This window comes from Alosa sapidissima, chromosome 4 (genome assembly GCF_018492685.1).
Source record: "Alosa sapidissima isolate fAloSap1 chromosome 4, fAloSap1.pri, whole genome shotgun sequence".
In the NCBI taxonomy this organism is placed as follows: Eukaryota; Metazoa; Chordata; class Actinopteri; order Clupeiformes; family Clupeidae; genus Alosa; species Alosa sapidissima.
In genome coordinates this window covers 8,852,324-8,875,114 of record NC_055960.1, presented here as the reverse complement: position 1 = coordinate 8,875,114, position 22,791 = coordinate 8,852,324, and the positions used below count along the sequence as shown (strand labels likewise).

Below are 22,791 nucleotides of genomic sequence, written 5' to 3'. Positions count from 1 at the left end.
ACAAATAACCCAAAGTAGACAAAATGTTATTGAGAATTAGCAGACCACCGAACGTTGGGAAGGCCCATTCAAGTGAATGGAGCATTCTGCAGCACTCTGAAGAGCCGTGTAATAATTCATGATTAACTCTGGAGTTGCAAGTGGTTAGTTAATTTTATTACACGGCTCTTCATAGTGCTGCAGAATGCTCCATTCACTTGAATGGGCCTTCCCAACGTTCGGCGGTCTGCTAATTCTGAATAACAGACCGTTGCTAAGTATAACAGACCGCTGTCAAGGAAAATGGGCTTTGTGCTTCTAAGTCAATTCTTTCATATCACTACGCAAGGATTGGAACTTCATTCAAAAGTGAAAGCAGATGGTTGATCAGTTGTGTTCTAAAGAATGTTTGATTCAAGTTCAGCGTGTGTTGTTGCGAACTATTTGTTTCTGAGCAAAAGCCATGATGAAACGGTAACAAATAGGCTATAGCCTAGGCTATGTAGACTAAAGAGTCATATCGTGGGGAGTTTATTGTGTTGTTTTGGTAAGTAGCCGTGTAATAAGCGGGATAATGTATAGAACGCCTGTCATTGTCGGGAGATAGGTCCCTTCAGGGCGGAACAAGCCTGAAAAGTTGGGGGTTTGATTCCTGGCTTTCACTGTTGTGTCAATGGCCTTCAAATTAATTGACATGTACAGTATACGTCGCTTGTCTGCTAAATGAATGAATGTGAATGTAATCTTTACAACTCATTTGAAATTGTGTTGCAAGGCATAGAAAGTCCTCACTTTAGATAAGCTCACAAAATATCATTAACTAACCACTTGTAACTCCTGAGCTAATCATTAATTATACAACCCCAAAACAGAAAAAGTTGGGACGTTGTGTAAAATGTAAATAAAAACAGAATGTTATAATATAGAAGTCTTGTAAAGCCATATTTAGCAGCAAAAAGGACATAGACAACATATCAAATGTTGAAAATTATAATTTGGACTATTTCATGGAAAGTATATGTTCATATTGAATTTGATGCCAGCAACATGTTCCAAAAAAAGTTGGGACGGGAGCATGTTTACCACTGTGCTGCTTCATCTCTTCATTTAACACAATTTTGTAAATGTTTAGGAACTGAGAAGACCATTTGCTACAGTTTTGAGTATAAAATGTTGTCCCATTACTCCCCGATATAGGATTTCAGTTGCTCAACAGTATAGGGTATTCTTAGTCATGCTTTTCATTCCATTATGCACCTAATTTGACAAATCTGGACTGCAGACATACCATCTTAGCACCTGGACTCTTCCTCTATGGAGAAATACTATTTAAGTATGTGCAGAATTCATTTTGGCATTGTTTTCCTGAAATATTTAAGGTCGTCCCTGGAAAAGACAGTGCCTAGATGGCAGTATATGTTGATCAAAACCTGTATACATCATTCAGAATTGATTGTGCTGTGCCAAATGTGCCAGATGCCCATGCTGTTGGCACTAATGCTCCTCCACACCGTCATAGATGTTGGGTTTCAAACTGAGCACTAAAACAAGTTGGATAGGTTGGATACACGGATAGGCCCCCTCCTCTTTAGCCCAGATGAGTCCAAGATTTCCAAAACGAAAGGCAAACTTTGACCACAGGACCTTTTTCCACGTTACCTCAGTCCATTTTAATCAAGCTTAGGCCCAGATAAGAGGGTGGTATTTTCTGTATCATGTCTCAATACAATTTTAGCTGTTACAATTTTGGCTGTAGTTTTGGAATTAAGGATCAAACTGGGCACATAGACAATGGTTATCAGAGATTGTCTTGAGCTAATACAATGACAGGTCTGGAAACAGGTCTGGTGTTGATGCAGTGCCATCTGAGGTCCAAAAGGCCACGGCCATCCAATTTGTTTTTCAGCTATTTCCCTTGTTTGCAAAGATTTCTCTGGATTCTCTGAATGTTTTAATAATATTATGTCTTGTAGATGATGAACTCCCTAAATATGTCACAATTTCATGTTAAAAAGCATTAAAATGACATTGTTTCATCATTTGTGCACACAGGTTTACACAGACTGATAAATACCCCTACATCTTTACTTCTAAGAGACCCTGCCTCTCTTGGATGCTCTTTTTCATAGCCAATCGTGTTGCCAGTTACCCTATTTAGGTAACATTCTTCCTTTTGTTTTCTTTATCATTGCACAACTTTTCCAGCATTTTGTTACCCCCGTCCCAACTTTTTTTGAAACATGTTGGTGGCATCAAATTCAAAATTAACATGAAATTAACACAAATATTTTCCATGAAATAGTCAAATTTCTCATTTTAAACATTTGATATATTGTCTGTGTCCTTTTTGCAACTAAATATGAGTTTAAGAGATTTGCAGATTATTACATTCTGTTTTTATTCACATTTTACACAATGTCCCAACTTTTTCTGTTTTGGGGTTGTAGTATTAGGAAGTGGTTTATAAAATATGTATCCTCACACTAACTAATCATTAGTGCATGTGTATGTAACAACTGTTAAATAATGGAAATATTACTTCATCAACAAAATATTATTGCACAATTTTTACCGTATTAACAATAATTTATAAACATATTTTAGATATAGGCTTATTTACTATGAACAAACCATTTATAACTATGTGAGTAAATGCTTTACTGATGATAAATTATGTACGAACAAGAAATTACTAATGAGGAACAAACCATTAACTAATAAGTAACAAAGGCTTAATAAATGATGAATTGTGTGTAGTTATTATAAAGTGTTACCGTTATGTCTTGTGCTATTTTATAAAATAGTAATATAGCTATATTGATTTGCAATATCAATAATCAATATAAATAATCAGTTATTTTTAATGTTGCAACAATATGGCATATGTATGGATGTATGCTGGATAATTGTCAGTACCAAACATCAGACTCACCACAATGGGAGCAAAGGCCTTTTGCTATGCTGCACCCAAACTGTGGAACTCAGACTCACTCTTACACATCCGTGCTCTCGACTCCATCTCACAGTACAAAACAGCTCTTAAAACCCACCTTTTCAAGATAGCTTATGGACTTTAATGTGCCTTTTACTATCACTATGTTTTTTTTAATTCTCTGTAAAGCGGCCTTGGGTGCTTTGAAAGGTTTGTTTCTCACCAAAAGCCACGATGAAAAGGTAACAAATAGGCTATAGCCTAGGCTAGGTAGGCTAAAGAGTCACATTGTGGGGAGTTTATTGTTTCGTTTTGGCAAGTAGCCGTGTAATAAGCAGTATAATGTATAGAACGCCGGTCATTATTGGAAAAATAAGTCCCTTCAGGGCGGAAAAGGCCGGTTCACCCTGTCATGACTTATTTTCCCAATAATGACCGCCGTTCTATACATTATACCTTACTTATTATATTATTCTTATTCTCATCATGTCATGTTGTAAAAATACCCTATCCTGAATACGATGCATTAACATGTATTCCAATTGATCAAGGCTATTGTGCCGCCATACTCAGCACCTCTACCTCACTACCTCTGTAAAGAACACATACAGCACTACATTCAGTTTCACCCTGTGTGTTCCACGATCCTAACATTTGTTGTGCTGTGTCCAGATGGCTTGAGATTTTTCTAAATGATATTGTGCAACTCCTGGTCTCGTAGCCTAAGATGCGCTGCGCCGTTGTACAGAGCAGGGCTGTAAAAAGCTGCGGCCTAATCTTCTCTTGGTAGAGCGATGGCGATAACCCTGATGAATAGAGCATAGGTGTAGTGTGGTTTAACATCCCCAGGCTCGGTGTTGTTGAACGGGGGCAGAGTGTTGATATCACTGGAGTAGTTTACCTACCCCCCACCCCCACTATGAAACCACAGTTTGAACCGTGCAGTTGTGATGACCTGTACTGTCCTCACAGTCACTGATCAAAAGTGGATCGATACGCATCGTTCCAGCGACTTCTTAGCCATTCCCCCTGCAGTTGATATGGCACTTAATTTGGGCACCAAGCAGTACTATCAGTTGACTTTTGTTCAATGGGATGTGTACCTGACAGTGAGAAAGGTTTATCTCGGACCTGCTGACACGAGGGCTTGAGGAAAAGAGAGAATATTAAAAGCTATGCCCTAGCTGTTCCCTTCATGTACTGTAGTCAGATTAGCCTTTATTAGTACTTGTCTTTAATCAACTAATTACGTATTCATGTATCTTTTGTTTAGTTGTTTATTTAGCAACAAATGCTGTTGAGATTATAAATGACACTTACCCTGATTGATTCATTTGAACCAAATGTTAGGGTCCTCAACATTTCCGAGATGGAAAATGGCACAGACAGTGGAGAGAGGACATTGCAACCGAAAGGGCATTTGATTTGGATTCCCCAAATGCTAAAATCATGCTATGTGTTGTTCTCCCCACCACATTGTTGTGAACGTGTAGTAGAAACCAGTTCATCACAAACATAATCAGAACAGCTCACTGCAGAAGTTACAGTAGAAGCATCTTTCATGGATATTTGCTGTTGTGAACATTTTAATTGCATCAGTTTATCATTAAGTTTTCTGATATGTTGCTGATTGGATCATAAACGGCCATCGAACCGAATCGAACACGGGTACAGATGTAGAATTTGATTGTGGCTGCAAATTGGTACATTTCGTAGATGGCCTGGGAATGGCGGACCCATACTGTAGTCTAAGGGCCCTTTGTCTACTTTATCCAGCCCTGCTCAGGCAACTTCCCCTTTCAGGCAAGAGGCCCCTCCAGCCTGTTGACCCAGGGGATGTAAGGGTCTGTGGTTAAACCCTGTTTAGTCTTATCTGGCCCTGGTCTCAGCAGATGCACAATTTGCCTGCAAACATTGAAAGAAAATAGAGATATACTTAATACAGAAAAAGCTTGTTGTTTGTTAAGCTTGGTTTAGGGCTACATCCTTGTTCTCCTTGTACTGGTGCAATGTCCTTTTGAAATGGCATATATTATAATTTGTGTAGAGTGTATAGGTTTTCTGTTTATTCCCCTGCAAACTGAGATTGTCATGATAACATGTTTGACCACACACACATACACACACACACACACATGCACACGAGAGTAAAGATGACATGGAAAATTGGTTTCTTCTGGTGCAGATCATAAAACTGACTCCCCTGAGACGAGCTGTTTACGTGTATTTGAGAGCACCTAATGAGTGGTCATTTTGGAGACGTGTGCTAGATACAGTACATTAAACAAAAACGTGTGAAGTGATCAAGAGATCTCTTCTCAGAAAAGCAATAATGAAGGAATAGCACAGCAGGTTGTAGAAACAGCAGGTTGTAGAAATCCTTGGCAACCGACAGGCCAAATGGGGAACATGCAAACAAAAGCAGGCAACAAGCAAAGTTAACTAAAGCTATTTTAATAACTTGGCAAAATGTTGCTAATTTAATACCTATACACCTAAATTACCTAATACCTAAATTGGTGGGTCAGTGCAATGGAAGATGGCTGTAGTTCATCTATGAGACATGCTTCTTGCCCAACTTTGCTCACTGGCTGAAAGTAGGCTTATGGAGTGAGGTATATGTCCTGCATGTTGGTGGCATAAATCCATTGCCTGCACTGATCTGTTTGCTGATAGAGATGTTTACATATGCCATGTGCCTTAGCCTTCTCCTCTGTCTTCAGTGTGGTAATGTCAGAGTTGTCAGTGCATATTCAAAATAGCCCTAGGAAAGTGAACAGACTTTGTATTACTGAAATATCAGAGCTGCGCTCCTCAGACGAACGACGTCTAGCTCTACCACTGGTACGCTCAAGCCAATCCAAACTTTTCTCATCTGTTGTTCCTCATTGATGGAACACACTGCCAGCTCCTACAAGGGCAGAGACATCCTTCTCCATTTTCAGAAAACTCCTGAAGACCCAGCTCTTTAGAGAACATCTGCTCTCATAGCAACACTTACAACAAGTCTTACTGATCCTAGCACTCACCAGCCGTCTCAAACTGACAAGTAACTGTTAAAAACAGCACTCACTGATGCACTTATTCTTACTGTACTCTAATGTTTTTAAATTGTCCTAAAATTGTTGAGAACTGCTCTAAAACTTAAACTGTTTACTATGTTGTTAGTCGCTTTGGCTAAAAAGCGTCAGCCAAATGTAATGTAATGTAATGTAATGTAATATGCGTAGGCTACCACTAATGAAAACTGCAGCCAGGAAATGCAATGCCTTTGTGTGACAATAAACGTTTTGTTATTATTATATATGGCAAATAATATATTTGTCTTTGAAACAAACAACACTAAATGTGTTATCCACCACAATAAAATTCATTGCAATATCACATTTGCACCAAAATATGAGTTTTGTGACCTATTATGAGTATTTGTGACCTATTTTTTATTTGACAATTAAAGTATAGTGTCTCCTTTTTTAAGTATTACATGGACCATTCTTATCTCAGTTCAGTTAGGATTTGGCACAAACTTATCTGCAGAGACATGAGCTTAGTCTAGCACATAAACGGGCAATTCCAAGTAGTCAGCAGGCAGCTCCACCAACTGTCTGTGAAGACATGCGAAGGTGGGTTGGAGGACGTGGTCGTGGCCTGCGGGGTGCAGAATGCTGACAGGGAATTGCCCTTATGCCTCTAATGACAAAGGAGTAAGGCTGAGACAATGACAAGTTATGACACGACAGGTTGCACTTTCTATTTTTCCTTGGAGAGAGGCACTAGAGGTCTTTGAGAACAGATTGCCATATTAAATAAGGTGCGTAGAGTACTTGCACAGTAGCTCTCACAAGACACAATGCTGCTTCATTTTCTGTGGAGCCAACATTGGGCTGTTTTTGAACAAGTGTTTTTTGTTTTGTTTTTGTGGTTATTTTTAATTTCCTTTCCTTGCTTTGTTTTTTTTTTTGCTTTGCACTCAGTCTTCATGCATCCTTGAATTAATGAATTGCTTGTTTGTCATTACTCATTATTTTGACATATATAATTCATTAGACATTATCTTGTCCATGTACATTTCATCTCATCAACAGAAGTGATGTACATATGGGCAGGAGTAATCACTGTTTTGGAAAAAAGGTTATTTCATAATGTCTCACCACCTGAATGAATTGTGGTTATTTCCGATAAAATGATTGCTTTGGAGACAAACAGTTCACATTCAGTGTAGATTGTAATTAACTATTGTTAGCTAACAAGATATGAATTGTGAATGGATCTCTTCCGTAGTAATAGTCAGTGATGTTTGCAGAGGACAGAGCTTATGTGTGGACTACTGCTTTGAATTTCCATTCAACACTGTGCAACTTGTTACTAGGAGCTGTCACCACAAAAGAGGCCTTTACTTTATTTCTGCATTGTTGCACTGTTGACTTACTCATTTGCACTATCACCATGACCACTATCACCATTGCACTACCACCATGACACTCATTCACACAGAGCACCTTAGAGCACCTTACCATACCTTACTATGCACAGAGAATCACAGGCTCAGTCCCTGCCTCAGTCATTGCAAGCGCCTCTGATTTATTAATCACCACTATGTGGATACTGTTTTTAGAATTGATTTAGATTAAGTGTTAGTATAATTTGTATTTTTGTAATTTGTATTTTAGTATATTTTTATATATTGTATTAAGTGTTAGTATAATTTGTATTTTAGTATATTTAGCATATTCTTTATCTTCTACTGTCCTTACTGCTTAGTTGTGTTTTTATATTATATACTTTAATTACTCTTTCTGCTGTTAAAGAATGTGTTTGTGTTGTATGTATGCTGCTGCTGAGACCTTGAATTTCCCCTGGGGATCAATAAAGTATCTAGTAGTAGTAGTAGTAGTAGTATTAACACTCTTACTCCAGTGATAGGAGAATGATATTTGTTTTGAAGTTGACTATATGTTGAGTTAATGAAATAGGTAGCTGCAGTTTAAAAGTGTAGTCAATGTGCCTTCACTCATAGGATACATTGCACAATGTTTGACAGAACATGCAAGTGCAGTTTATACAGTATGTCTGAATGTGTGGTTTACATTGTCTGCAGAGACAATGAGACAAATCTAACACATAGTCCATTCTTCTGTATGCAGCAGCTAGCAGTGTTGGGGAATTTACAAGATGATTTTGAACAAACTCCAGGGGTTTTAAGGCACGATGTTGTGCGGGATTATAGCTCAGGAATAAGGTGGGAGCAGAGCTTAGCCGTCTTTGAACAAATCCTCCACTGCACGAGAGTTAGCAACCTAAAGGAGGTGGAGAGGGTGGAGAACGATTAGGCCACCAGTTCTGTACTGACTCAAACAAAACTGCATAGATTTGGCAAGAGAAAAGGCTTTATTTGTCTTTTTCTCTCTCCCTGCTCTGATTTAGTGCGTCAGACCTAATATGACCCACTTTGCAGACAGTGTTTCTCTCAGTGGGGTGGCGTCGCCGCGTCAAGACTGTTTCCAAAGCCAAAAAGTGAATCTCATTTTGAGTGAGCAGAGACCTCCTCTGACAGTGTATGGAATTTCACTCATTAATCTATTCTCCTCTGAGAGGGGGCTCTTAATGGTTTTAATTAGCAAGCTCTTTCATTTCTTACTTTCGACTGGGGTCTGGGAAACAGATGGCTCCACTGAAGTTGTTTCTATAGCACATTTTGATGTTTGCAGGTCAAATGAGCTATACTTTTTTGTGACTGCCAAGACAAAATAATGTCTCACTTGCCATGCCATCCACGAAATGCAGATGGCTTACCATTGCTTTGCAAACTTCGGCATATGATGCAATTGAGTATAATTAAGTAGATGTAACTCATTCAAATATAACATTTTAGATATATAAAATGTATATATAAAATATATAATATATATAATTTCAGGCAGGGGTCTTTTCTAGGTGCAACTTTTGTTCAAACAAGGTCCTACTCACAACTGTGTAAAGCATCATAGTTCACTTGAAAATAGCAGCTTGTAAAAAAATAATTATGTTGTGTCCCAATATTTGCTCATGCACATTGCACAGTGGTTCCGTGGTAAGACGATAGGCTGCTCAAATTTCCACTCATTCACTACATAGGCCAGCGCACTATAGGCTTAGTTAGGGAGTACTTTAACTGTATACTTGCTATTCACTATAGTGCACTTTGTTAGTGAGTGAGTACTTTAACTATATATTTGTTGTTCACTATGTAGTGCACTTTGTTAGTGAGGGAGTACTCTAACTGTATACTTGCTATTCACTACTATATGTAGTAGTGTACTTTATTAGTGAGGGAGTACTCTAACTGTATACTTGCTATTCACTACTGTATAGTAGTGCACTTTATTAGTGAGGGAGTACTCTAACTGTATACTTGCTATTCACACTCTACTGTATATTTGCTGTTCATTATGTAGTGGACTTTGTAGTGCACTATGTAGTGAATGAGTGGATATTATGAACACGGTTTTGTTTCACCATTGTTTCACAATCTTCATCATTACACCTGCTGCACTGAAGATGAATGAATGTGAATTTAAAATGTAATGATAAAGTGAAATGTTCCATTGGAGGATGTGTAGATAGTCTTATAGAGGGTCATTCTTGTCAAACTAATGCAATTAAAACATTGAAAACAGTAAATATCCATGAATTATACTTGTAGCTACTGCTCTGGAGTTGTTGTTCCAACCACAGACACGAGGTTGGTTGACTACTCCAAAGTGCTGCTGAATCAGATTCACTGTGGCAGTGAAAGGCCCAAATGTGAGTGAGATCACCCTTTAATACCACCCAGGTTTGTTTTTGAAAATGGAGAAAAGCTGTGATGGGATGTGCACAACAAAAGGAGGAATCCTCAAGATAAATCTTTCATCTGAGCTTTCTGTTGCCATATTTCATCACACTTTGTACTTATTGTACTTAATCTAGCACTAAAACAGAAAGAATTGGCAGCCCCTGCCTGGCTAAATGGTACTAAACCATGGGATAAACATTCACATTCAACATAAAGCTCTCTTGTGAGATGCTATTTTTTCTGTCCCACAATTTTTTGTTGTTCAGAGGATTGTCCTGTCTAATTCCAGCCCTGGCACTGACAGACATGCATGATTGGTATTCAACAAACTAATGCTGCAGTTTTGTTGAGGATTGTACTTGTAGGGATTCTTTAGGGTGATGCGATGACAAGCAGTGCTTATTCAGGGCTTGTTCGATGTATACTCAGAGGAGGCACACTTACAATGACCCGACTGAGAGTGGAGGCTGCACTGTTTGAGTTTCAGTCAGTCCCCCTCATTGTCTTCGCCACTCTCTCTGTAATTGTGCAGTGCCCTACATCAGGGACATTGCACGTGTGTTATACTACCACTTCATGAATAGTTTACTGAAACATTCCAGACAAGACATTTTTATGTGTACCTCTGATTTTTTTGGGAACAGCACATTTGTTTGTGTTTGCACCCTCACAAACAAAATAACTCTCACATTTGACGTTTATTGAAAATACAGTAGATGCATAACGTGAACATACATTCACAGAGAAACTTTAGAATTCGCTGTGAGTTATTGAGCACTGTCCTTAACTGACTATGGATTTGCCACCATGTGTATCTGTGCCACGACATCTCATCCCAATATCCAATCATTAGACTAAATCAGGAAGCTTTAAGCGTGGCATTTGGTTAATGATTTCTTTACATAAGAAATGCAGTCTTAAACATACAGTTAATTGGACACCAAACATGTAGACCTTTCACGGCACTTTGATGAAGTAATGTTATGCATTTCACTGCAACATACACCATGAAATGAATCTTTTCATAAAAGCTACTGACCAGTCATGCTTGTTATGGTTAATTACAAAGTAATTACCTATTTTCAAAACAGATAGAAACCTTGTTGGAAACACATCTGTTTAAAATGTTAGCCAACTCATATCTCCAAGCCTCAACAGTTATTCCAGTCTAGTTTGACTGCAAGGAGAAGAACACCCGTGCAATGTGGGTGATATTTTTACGTCAAGGTTAATTCACATAACCTCTTTGGGTTTTTTTTTTTTTCAATCATCCTCCGTAGATACATTAACATCACATTGACTCGGGATGCAATGTCAAAGCTGTGCTCAGCACTCCGCGGTGGCAATGTAACTGGGTGTAATTTAGGCAGATCCCACAGGAGTAGTCTGATATTCCTTTCTTCATCTGCCCTCACAAATGGGTTTGCATTTCAGATTTACCATGGTGGAGCGGGCTCTGAATGGTGCATATTCCCATAGTAACAGGACAGATACGATAAGCTGCTGTTCATTCAGACTGTCATTACTTTGATATCATACTGTGATTCAGACTGACAACATGAGGTCACTTCAGTCATTATAAGAGTAGTCTGTCAGTGTCTCTCTATAAATACATTCATGTTAGATTTTTTTCCCCACCATTTTGTCGGTTGTTTCATATAGTTTTTCAGGAAATCAGGAACTATGGGTGCTACACAAATTCAGTGGTGACATTCTAAGGACATTTGTTTTTCATTGAGAACCTCCTGACCTACTTCCCTTAGAAATTGAAGTTGTGTATAAGAAGAGTGTTGCACCAGGGCTCCTTATCCGTAACTAACACTAGCTGTACCGGCCCCTATCAAATGCTTATATGCACACATGTCATGTATTATGTAAAACTCTAAGTGATTTGTATGTGTAATTAATGTGGATATATTGGGAAGATTGAATAGCAGTCAAATCACCTTTACCTGATTTACAGAAAGTAATAAGATAAAGAAATGAACTAGTCTAGACACATAAATAAATAAACAACAGTCTAAATGCTGCATGTCTTTTTTCATGTATTTACTGGCTTTCATTGTTCTTCACAGAAAGGCGACTTTGAAACAAGTTTTATCAAATGTTTGAACGCACAGTATAATTTGCAACATACATACAGGATAACATGCTACTGTAATGGCCTGTTAGCATTAGGTTGGGTGTAGACATGGATTAGTATTATCAGCAACACTAAATGCATGCACCTGTCTGTGAATTGGGAAACAAAATGAATGGCTAGGTTTCTAAGCCATGCACAGCTTGGCACTGCTCATTTGCATGAAGATGACCTGAGCTCAGCTTCAGTCCATCAGTGCAGCACTGGTAGGTACAGTATAATGTAGCTGGATGGAAAGTGCTAGAGTATTGCTCTGGGGAAAATGAATGACTGAATACTAGAATTATGAAACTTCAGTGATTGAAACAAAACTCATCCTTCCTTTTTTGAGATTGGTCATATTTGTCAGGAAAATTAAATATACTGTAACCGTTGCAAAGGGGAAAGTGGGAAAGAGTTAGTCCAGCTTATGCACACATTTAGGATTTGAAGCCTTTGGAGTGAAAATGTGGACGTGCTACAGTAGACAAACACATTAGGACACAATATGTCTCTAATGATATTTTTAAAGACTTATATTTATTAGCTTTATTATGACCGCCGCTAGCGAAGCGGTCATATAAGGGATTGGTAGTTTTTTTTTTTTTTCCCGTCATCTACTTCCTGAATCTTTGGTCAACGATACCCGGGACACGAAACACTGGGGCACATGAAATTTGCTGGGTATGTAGCCCCACTAGACTTTTACGGAAAAAAATTGTTTGGTCCCCGGGGGCCACTCCCCCACCCCCGCGCTGGGCCCCTAAATAACTACCTGAAGCGTGGCACCGAGGATGAAGAATTTTTTATGGTATGTTGGGGTCATAATCACTCATTTGTGATTTGCACCCCCCCCCCCCCCCGGTAAAAAATGAAAATGCAATATCACTCTGCTTTAATCGCCCCTCTCTTCAGTTAAGGCACGCACATACTATTGGTATCAGCAATTAGAACGGCCTATACATAATTACAAATTCAGTAGGATTAAAGGAAAACAAAATATTCATCATCATTTGGCTGCATTTCCAGTATTGGCGTTACGTAGTCGTTTGTCCACCAGATGGCGCATCGTTGCAGTGAGACGTAATTTTGTTGGAAGTTAATATAAAGTGGGTTGGAAAGACAATAGACGCTTTCTACAAGGACAACACTGTAGTTTACCGCAGAGAACGTCTAATAAGGGTAGGGTATTTACACATGAAATGTAATTCCCATTTCTTTTTGAAGCCGAAATAAATCTGAGAATGTTTATCGGACATGCTTGGTTTTTACTGCAGGTAGGCTACGTTAATCTTATACAAGTTATATCCTAGGATAGGGTTTCTCAACGGGGGTGGTACCGCCCCCTGGGGGGCGTTCATACAACCTAGGGGGGCGCTGGGAACGTGAGAGGTTTTTTTTTTTTGTTACATTTTAAACTTCCATGGTTTTCACATATTTTTGGTGCAAAAATAGGCTACCTGAAATAAATAGGCTATTTTCATTCATGGGTTTCTAACCCCTCTACTGTCCCAGCTACATTTTACTGTTTATCTATGCTCAGTGGTCATACAGTGCAGTTCGGGCCTGCACACGCCCGGACTCATGTCCCCAGCCCCGCTCGCTGTTGTTCTGCAGCTGCTCTGACCGTAGTCTCCATGAAAAGACCGTTGCTAATCTAAAAAGGAAATATATATAGGCCTAAACAGGCCTCACGCGCAGAATCTGTTTTGTGATTGGTTGGATTGTTGCGATGTGCATATGTTGTTCACGTGATGTGTACTTGATTTTTGTCCATGATAAAATGACACGTCTTGTTGCCTACATTTAATGTTCCTATTGATTTAAAAAAAAAATCTTTACAACCAGTGCTGATGTGGTAGTGTTTTTTTTTACCCAACCAGTCTCCTATTGCTTCTAACAGTGGGCTAAATCTGCTTAATAATAAAATAGGCTCATAGGGACATTTTCTTATAATTCCAGAAGAAACCAAAACAGCACAGAAATGGGCTCGTTTTTTTATTTAAGCAATATAGCATGAGTGTGAGTGGCCTACCTATAGCCTGCTCGGGGGTGTAGTTTTTTTTTTTTAATTGTGTGTGTGTGTGTGGGGGGGCGCCAGAGGATCAAAGTAAGGTAAGGGGGGCATTTGCTCAAAAAAGGTTGAGAACCACTGTCCTAGGACTTAATTATTGATGTATTTGTAGAAAACCATAAATGCGGTTATAGGCTACCAAGTTATTGATAACAGCACTAATTCTATCTTTCGACTGTCATCTGATTCTCTTCTGACCATAACCTAGCAGGCTTGCAAAATTCCAGAATTTAATTGAAACTGGCTCTTAAATTCCAATTCAATTCTTGAATTTCACTTGCATTTCAATTGAGGTAGCAAACAGGAAGCAGAATTGCAATTCGAATTGTGCACAACCCTGTAACTTAGGCTACTAGCAGGAGCTAAGTGAGTTAGCCACAACACGTTCGCTAATGTGATGGTTTCGTAATGGAAAATATATACCTGAAAGATAACCTGTCTATGATGCATTCTGCTCAAAGTCTCAAAAAGCATCTGAGTCAACGTTCATTCCCAAACACCCACTAGGCTACTTCAATCCTCTATTTTCAAAGGTGATTCAAGTAAGGAAGAGCATGGCTCAAAGTAAAGTAACTAAGACTGAAACTACATAAATTCGTCAAAGTGAATAATTTGTGTCAACTCGCCACAATGTAGATTTATTAACGCACCCGTGATGATCTACATCTCCATTTAAACCAAATGTTTTAGAGCGCACGTTGAGAGATGTATCCAGGGCTATGGCAAGCCAAGAGTGCCACAATTAGCCTACGTCTGGTTCTTGCACGTTTTAAGACACAAATGGCGTCAATAACGGCTATTATATAACAAGCTATTCAAGCTATTCAATAACAAGCTATTCAAGAGTGCCGTATAATACGCCGTTGTGTGCATTCATTACATATTTGTGTGCACAAAGTGGCGTCAAAGACCTATTACCTATTGCCGTAATAATATTACGGTGTGCTTCATCAAAATGAAGAAAGTATATTGGACGAAACAGTGCATGGCAGACATTTAGAATAGCCATAGGCCTTTTATCATTCATTTTGCTGAACCACAGTCCCTTTGAGTCCCTTTTCACTTAGCCTACATGCATGAAATCATGCTTTACACGTACCTGTCGGTGCATTTTAATAGTAGGCTAATAGGCTACACCAGCTTGTCTAAGAGGGGGGATTGTATAGCCTATAACATTAGCTGAGTCACAGGCTATTTGGCCATAAGCCGTTTATCATAGGCTACATTACGAAACCAAACTAGTGTAACAAAGCACTTTAACAGGGGGAATTAATTGGGCATGAATCATTGTGCTGAACGCTATTTGTCAATAAGCAGAAACACACAACATTCAAACTATTGATAAGATGTGCACTATGGAAACTGGGGCCGGTTCCCCAAAACGTTCTTATCGCTAAGTAGTTCTTAACCAATTCCTTAACCATTCGTAAGCTCTTTCTTAGCGTTGTTTGAGCTCAAGACAATAGTCGCCGCCACTGTGCAGCAGACTTTAGAAATCAGCGCAGCGCAGCAAGTCAAACTATGGTACAGTATGTTGACAATGTTGTGGCTCAATGATGATTTTATGTTATGGACATTTTAAGACTAATAATAAAATATGTTCGCAATGGATACAGGCCTACGTTTACTTTATTTGGTATCAGAACTAATGTTGTGGTAATTAGCCTGGGCTATTTCGTAATGTCATTAAAGCGTTCAAATTGGCAATCACTTTTGATAATTAAAAGCTGGCAAAGAATTTGCCTCTAAATGGCTGTTACGCTATTAAGGGAAAACTGAACCGTGTTTGCACTGCTGCGCTACCCGCCAAGTGCTGATTGTGGGTTGGGCAACGTCTATAAGGACGCCCTGTTTGACGTCTGGGCGCTCTCTCGCATTCACTTCCCATCCGCTCCCGTCGGCAGATGCAGGGCAGCTTTGTGGTGCCTCGCTGGCACGTCACGTTCTTTGTTTAACATTTTGTGTAGATTTAGTTATTTTGTTCCCCAAGCACGTTCCCCGTATGGGATTGATCTTTGTTGTCTTTAGTTAATTCATATTTAGGTGGTATTTGGTGATGGGTTTTCACGTTATTTAGTTTAGGCTTAGTTAAGCACAGCAGTAAGCGGACCCGGGAGATTCACAACAAACCATGTTTTTTGTTTCTGGTCGGGAGTCAGGCAAGATCCATATTTCCCCTTAAGATATGTCAGGGTTTCCTTTCTGTTCTGTTTTGGTTGCTTTAGTACCACCATGCTCCTTTTATGTCAAACCATTATCATTCATTAAATTAAGTTGTTATGCACCGTCACCGCTTCTCTATGGCCTTTGTATGTTATGTTGCACCATTTCATATCATTTGATAGTCTTGTAACAATGGCTAAGATCTATGGGTAAGCATGGTGGTGTCCAGTAAGCGACCAACTATGGCAGCGATCCAACGTGTCCTCGTATTGAATCAAAGACGCCGGCCGAGGGGCCGTTTAGTCCATGTCGCTCCATAGCTCTTTTTTGTTGCTGTTGCACAAGTTATTCCGAAAGCTGTTCTCTCTGTTCATTGTAGATAGCCAGGTTGCTTTTTATTGAAAACATTAACCAATGGCAATCAATACCGCATTAAACAGAAGTAACTGCTGCTGATTGCCAATCAATTCTAATTGTAAGGTACCTTACCATTAATATAAAAGTGTACATAATTTTTAGAAGTCGTTAAACCCATGTCAAGAAGCGGCACAAGTGGCACAACGGGATAAGGAGGGTGGATGATTAGCGAGGGATAGGCCTACCCGGTTAGTCTACCCGTCACAACATATCGTGTGAACATATACTGACAATTTGATAATTACAGTGCATGAAAATGCACTGTTCTGTTATCCGAAGTCTTCTTCTTATTACAGTATTACAGTGCATGCAAATGCACTGTATTGTTATTCCTTAGGCTTCTTCTGACTTATTTTTATTACAGTGCATGAAAATGCACTGTACTGTTCTTCCTAGGCTTCTTATTATTATTCCGCTTACCACTTTTTCCGCACGCAATTTCTCTTGAACAGTTTAACTTAGAAACTTCATTCAAACTTTGTAACGTAGGTCTTCAAACAGATCGGGTTGCTATGTCTTTTCAACTTTGAAACTTTAATACTTTATGGAAGTTGAAATTAAAGAAAAACGTTTTAAAAATCCCCATAGACTTAACATTGCCGATTATGACATCATAATACGGCCATTAAGCAATTAGAATCCTATGGCAGGTGTTCAGGCCACCGGCAGCCTCAGGCTTTAAGCATACAATCTGGGTCAATTAAGACTACACATCCTATTCAACTGTTTCCTCTGCCCAAAATTGTTTCAAAATAAAAGTCCTCACTACAATAATCCACTGTTAAACAATGTAACCCATTAAACTACTGATCATTAAACTATCTATCTATTAAACTAGCTGTCTATCAACAACGTTTAAACTATCTACATTCAACTTTTAAACATTTAAACTATATATCATTTCATTTCATATTAAATAAAAACTAAACTTTAAAATTCTCCATAGACTTAACATGGCTTTATGACATCATAATAGGCTATTAAGGAAATAGAATGCAATCAACTGCACCTGTGCTCTCTCACTGACTGCCTGCAGCAACTTCAATGGAACCTCTTCTCTGTGTCCCTTTTACTATTTACACTATTTTAGCATAGCAACCACTATAATTACCCTAGCAACAGCCAACCAACCCCACTTTTCATAGCGTAGTAACCACTATAATTACCCTAGCAACAACCTAGCAACCACTTTTATAGCATAGCAACCACTATAATTACCCTAGCAGCAGCCTAGCAACCACCTTAAGTACCTAGCAACAACCCAGCAACCACCTTAAGTACCCTAGCAACAACCTAGCAACCACTTTTATAGTATAGCAACCACTATAATTACCCTAGCAACAACCTAGCAACCACCTTAAGTACCCTAGCAACAACCTAGCAACCACCTAGCAACCACTTTCATAGCATAGCAACCACTATAATTATCCTAGCAACAGCCTAGCAACCACTTCACAGCATAGCAACCAGTATAATTACCCTAGCAACCAACCCAGCAACAACTTTGCATGCACTGTATTTCCTTCAGGAAATGCTTTTCTAGTTATTATTCTTCCCACCAAATTTCTGCGTCTAATTCAGCTTCATCCGTTTAACGTAAAAACTTTGTTCAAACTTTGTAACGTAGGTCTTGAAAAGGAGACTTGAGGAATGTATTTTTCACTTTTGTAAACTTTATACTTTTTGAGATATTAATAAAAAACAAGCTTATTTTTCCCCATAGACTTTGTATGGGGACTATGACATCATAATGGGCTAATTAACTTGATTTGCACCTGTATCAACTTCCAGCTGCTCAACTAGGTCCCATCAAAAAGCTAGTTAAACTGATTGCACCTGTATCAACTGCTTTCTGCTCAATTAGGCCAACTCTCTCTGTGTATCTCCATTCTACAAGGATATAAGGCACATTCCATCCAACTTTCTATCCATTCATCCTTTTCAAACCATTCACTCATCTACCCATTAAACTATCCCATCAACATCAATTAAACAATCTGCCTATCAACATCCATTCAACTTTCTGTCTATCAACATCCATTACACTATCTACATTCAACTTTTAAACTACATACTCTGTCTCAGGCTTTAAGCATACAATCTGGCTCTCTTAAGACTACTATTTCCTCTGCCCACAACTGTTTCAAAATAAATGTCTTCACTACAATAATTCACTATTAAATAATTTAACTATTTAAACTACTCAACTATTTAACTGTTCAGCCATTTCAACTGTCAGTTGTTATCAACTATGACTTCTGCCAACTGTTATCAAATAAAAGTTTGTTTTGTATTTTATGTTGATATACAGTATGTTTATATTTTCATGCACTGGTAATTTCCTCGAAATTACATTTTCTAGTTTAATTAATAGTCTATATTTTACTGATAACTTAAACTCTGTTAAAATAAAAGTTACTGGAATAATTTGAGGAATGTTTCATTTGCATAGAACGTGTTGTCTTTCTTAATGCAGTCATGCACCTTCGCGTGAAGTGGAAAATTGATTCCTGAGCAATCAATACCAACTAATTCAGCACCTTCACTTGGGACAGTGCCTTTGTAACGTCGAACGTAAGAGGCAGCGTGTTAAGAAGCTTCCTAAGGGACACTTCGGGGAACACACTTAAGAACATAAACAACTTTGGTAAGATATATCTTTTGAGTCTTCTTAGCGCGCTAAGAGTGAGCGTTATCGGGGAACCGGCCCCTGGTCTGTAGGCTAACATTGGACAAATAAATGACACTGACTCGCCATATCCTGACTCAGAATAAAAACATTTTCTTGCTTACTTTGCCGCAAACTCAGCCATGAAATCATAGGCCTTTTTGAATTCATAGAAGGGCGAGCCTAGTCTCTCCTGTGACATGGAGGTGCGCAAATAGTTTTGAATAGCCTGTTCAACTTCGAAAAGCTTCGTTCACCCGATGCCAGTCACTGATCGCAATTTAAAAGTTCGGGAAGGTTCATCTTTTTAAGTTTTAAGTGCAGTAGGTCTGTCCCCTTTTGAATTATATCTCGAGCCTATTATGAGCCTACAGTGCGTTATGTCCTGGGATTCGGACGTGCTCCAAAAGAAAAGAAACTTCGGGATAGATTTTTATAGATGGTTATGAGGAGCAATATGAGAAAGAAATTTGATGATCATTGATCAGTTTTGGGACGTTAAGCCTTTTCCATAGGCCTATGTGTCAGTGAAGGAGATTGAAGAAACATGCTGTCACGTCAGGTAACCTAAAGGTTCTTAGTGATTATGAGGAACAATATGAGAGAAATGTGGTGATCCCTGATTGTTGTTTTAGGACATTAAGCCACGTTAAGCTTTTTGCTTAGGCTACAATAGGCGTTAATGAAGAATAAATGGGCGACGGCCCAAATATTGCTGTTTTCATGAATACAAAAGTTGGGTGACCCTCCCTCCTAGAATAAAAAAAATGGTTGACCCTCCCCTCAACAAAGAATAAAAAGACATGACCCTCCCCTATTTTCCTCCGGTGGTCCATTCCATAAATACCGAACGGTCACTAAACAGCAGGGGATATGCACTTAGGGAGTCGAAGTGGACGGTCCGAATCCCGCTTTTTTTTAATGAATTCCCCTACAGCCTCCAGTAGGCTACAGCTGCTGCAAATATGTGATTATAGGCTCACTGGTGGTCAAATTGACTGGTGGCCTTTTCCTTTCGTGGACATAATGCAAAATGCACTATTCACTGTCGTAGACGAAATAAACTTTTTTTTTTGGTAAAAAGTAATTCAGTCCAAGTAAATACGGAATGCACCTACACACATCATTCTGTGTCAAGTCAAGTCAGATTTATTTGTATAGCGCATTTAACATCCACAGAGTGCAACCCAAAGCGCTCCACATATAAGACATTGTCATTGACACAGACTAACAAAGACAATAGATGCCAGACGGAGCGGCGTAGTCGCGCAGCGTAGCCTACCCATGACACCAAGACATACATTTAAGAAATAACAAACACAAAAGATGCCGGACGGAGCGGCGTAGTCGCCAGCGTACCCGTGACACCAAGACATAGGCCTATATAAACACAATAAATAAAATAAATAAAAATTAAAAATAAAATTGGTCCAATTTCCAACCGGCTGAAAATGTCCAAGGGCAAAGATGACCCGCGTGAAAACTGCGCACAGCTGTGTCTTCACGATGCAACACTAACAAAGTTCTTTATAACTGACCAACCTGGAGAATTCACTGGCAGTCTGGAGAGCACTGGAAGGACTAGACAGTCCGAATTTGTGATGGGCGACCCTGCTGATTATCAGCTCGGTGGTCCTAGACAGTGACCGTTTGTTGTTTGTTGTTCATGGTTGACACTGTCATCAGAGTTTCTTAGCACTCAATCCAGACTCCAGGCACCGGTAGATGCTAGCATGGCAGCTCGCATGTCAGCCGCAGCTCGGTGGTCGTGGCAGCTGCGGCTGACATGCGAGCTGCCATGACCGCTACTCCTTACTAGCGCTGATGAGACGTGGGGCCGCCATCTTGGATCGGTCATCCACTCCACTCAGTGTAATCTCTTTGGCTGGTGCAATGAGCTGTCAGCGCATTAAATTAATCATACCACACTGAAACCTGAACAGATTTTCACGCGGTTTTGTTTGCTGCAAAGGTCATACATGTAGCTATGATACAGGCCACATTGTTCGAAAATACAAAATACAACCAATAGTACGGTAATGTTAAATCTTACTTGTGAAAAGTAAATCCCCCGAGTATGGTCCGCCGATTTGAGCAGGAACATGCTGCACAGTGCTGTCATCTTGTGTTTTCTGCTGCAACGCAACGAGGAGTATGACCGGTCCAAGATGGCGGCCGCATTTCTTGTTTCCAGCAGCCAATGCGGCGTCTATGTATATTATGTCTATGGCTGCAGATCTCTTGCAGATTGAAGTTAGGCACCCTTGCTGAGCAATCCCTCCGTCCAGACATTGGATGTGCAGCGTCACGGATGGATGAGGGACTTCAGAGATATATGGCAGGCTAGCCAAGGCGCTCATCAGCCCAATGGAAGCTGGTTAACGTTAACCTGATGTTGATGGTGTCAGCCGAGTTTGTTAATCAGAAAAAAGGACTAAGAATAACACAAAAACGATCGAAAATAACATAAATAAAGAGTGATTACATTTAACTAGAAAAATAAATACAAAAAATTAACAGAACATTACATAAAATTACAAACATTACATAAATACAAACAAAAACATGATGCCAGACGGAGCGGTGTGTCTCGCCAGCGTCCCGTAACCTAGCGCTATTTCAACATCCTATTTCATGTGCATCCTATTTCAATTTCGTCCACAAAAGTATTGTGGTGTTACAGAAGGCATTCCGTCCACGCAATAACTTAATAACTTACTAAATGCATTCAGTGACATATGCTTTCATTCTGTGGACGAAATGCATAATAGAATCACGTACAATGCATTTCGTGCGTCAGCAGTTTACAGAATGAATTATGTGTCACGATAATGTCATTACGTGGACGAAATGCATAATAGAATCACAAAATCAGTTTTGTGACCTGCTACAATAGATTTCGTGAGTCAGCAGTTTACGTAATGAATTAGCCTACAGTGGGTCCCATTTAGAAGTGGCCATCATTCGCGCCTCCCGTGATTCATAGAGCTGCGTGAAGTGTATTAGGCCTACACCATTTTGCCACGAGGTGGCAGCTTAAGTCCGCTGTAGAATCTCTAGATGCAAATTTGCCAGTAAACAGGGCAGCTGACTGCATTCAGAGGCTTTGCAACGGCAGTGTGATTGGAAATCCGCGAAAAGCAACTGCAGGCTTTCTCTGTATGATGCTAGCATAGCCAGAAATGTTCAAATGGGTGAGCACAGAAAAAAACGGAAAAAGACAATTTGATTGAACATAAGAGAGGCCTAGATACACCATACAAACATTTAATGATAGGTATGTTATATAAGACATAAAAGTGTAATTCAATGAACGCATTTGATCACAGCTGACAAATTGTGCAGAAACATTTCCAACTGGACCAAACCAATGCATGATGTAGGCCAGGGATGTCAAAGTCAAATACATTAGAGGGCCAAAAAAACAAATTTGCTGCCGAGGGCCGGACTGGTTCAATGTTTATTAAAACATCTTAAAATGACTGCACGTAACCTATTGTACCAAGATGTGTAGGCCTACTGTATTTTATTTAATGATTAAATGAATAATGACTGTGACTGAAGTGCGGGCAAAGTTTGCACAGAAATGTACGATTTTTCCCATCCTCACCGACCTTGTCATAAA

General features: G+C 39.3%; 1 protein-coding gene across 3 annotated transcripts in view; it reads left to right on the top strand.

Annotated features, from left to right (window-relative positions):
• LOC121707267 (contactin-4) overlaps window positions 1-22,791 on the top strand; it is an 88,328-nt gene that overhangs the window by 2,251 nt on the left and 63,286 nt on the right. The gene's annotated exons all lie outside the window — the stretch shown is intronic.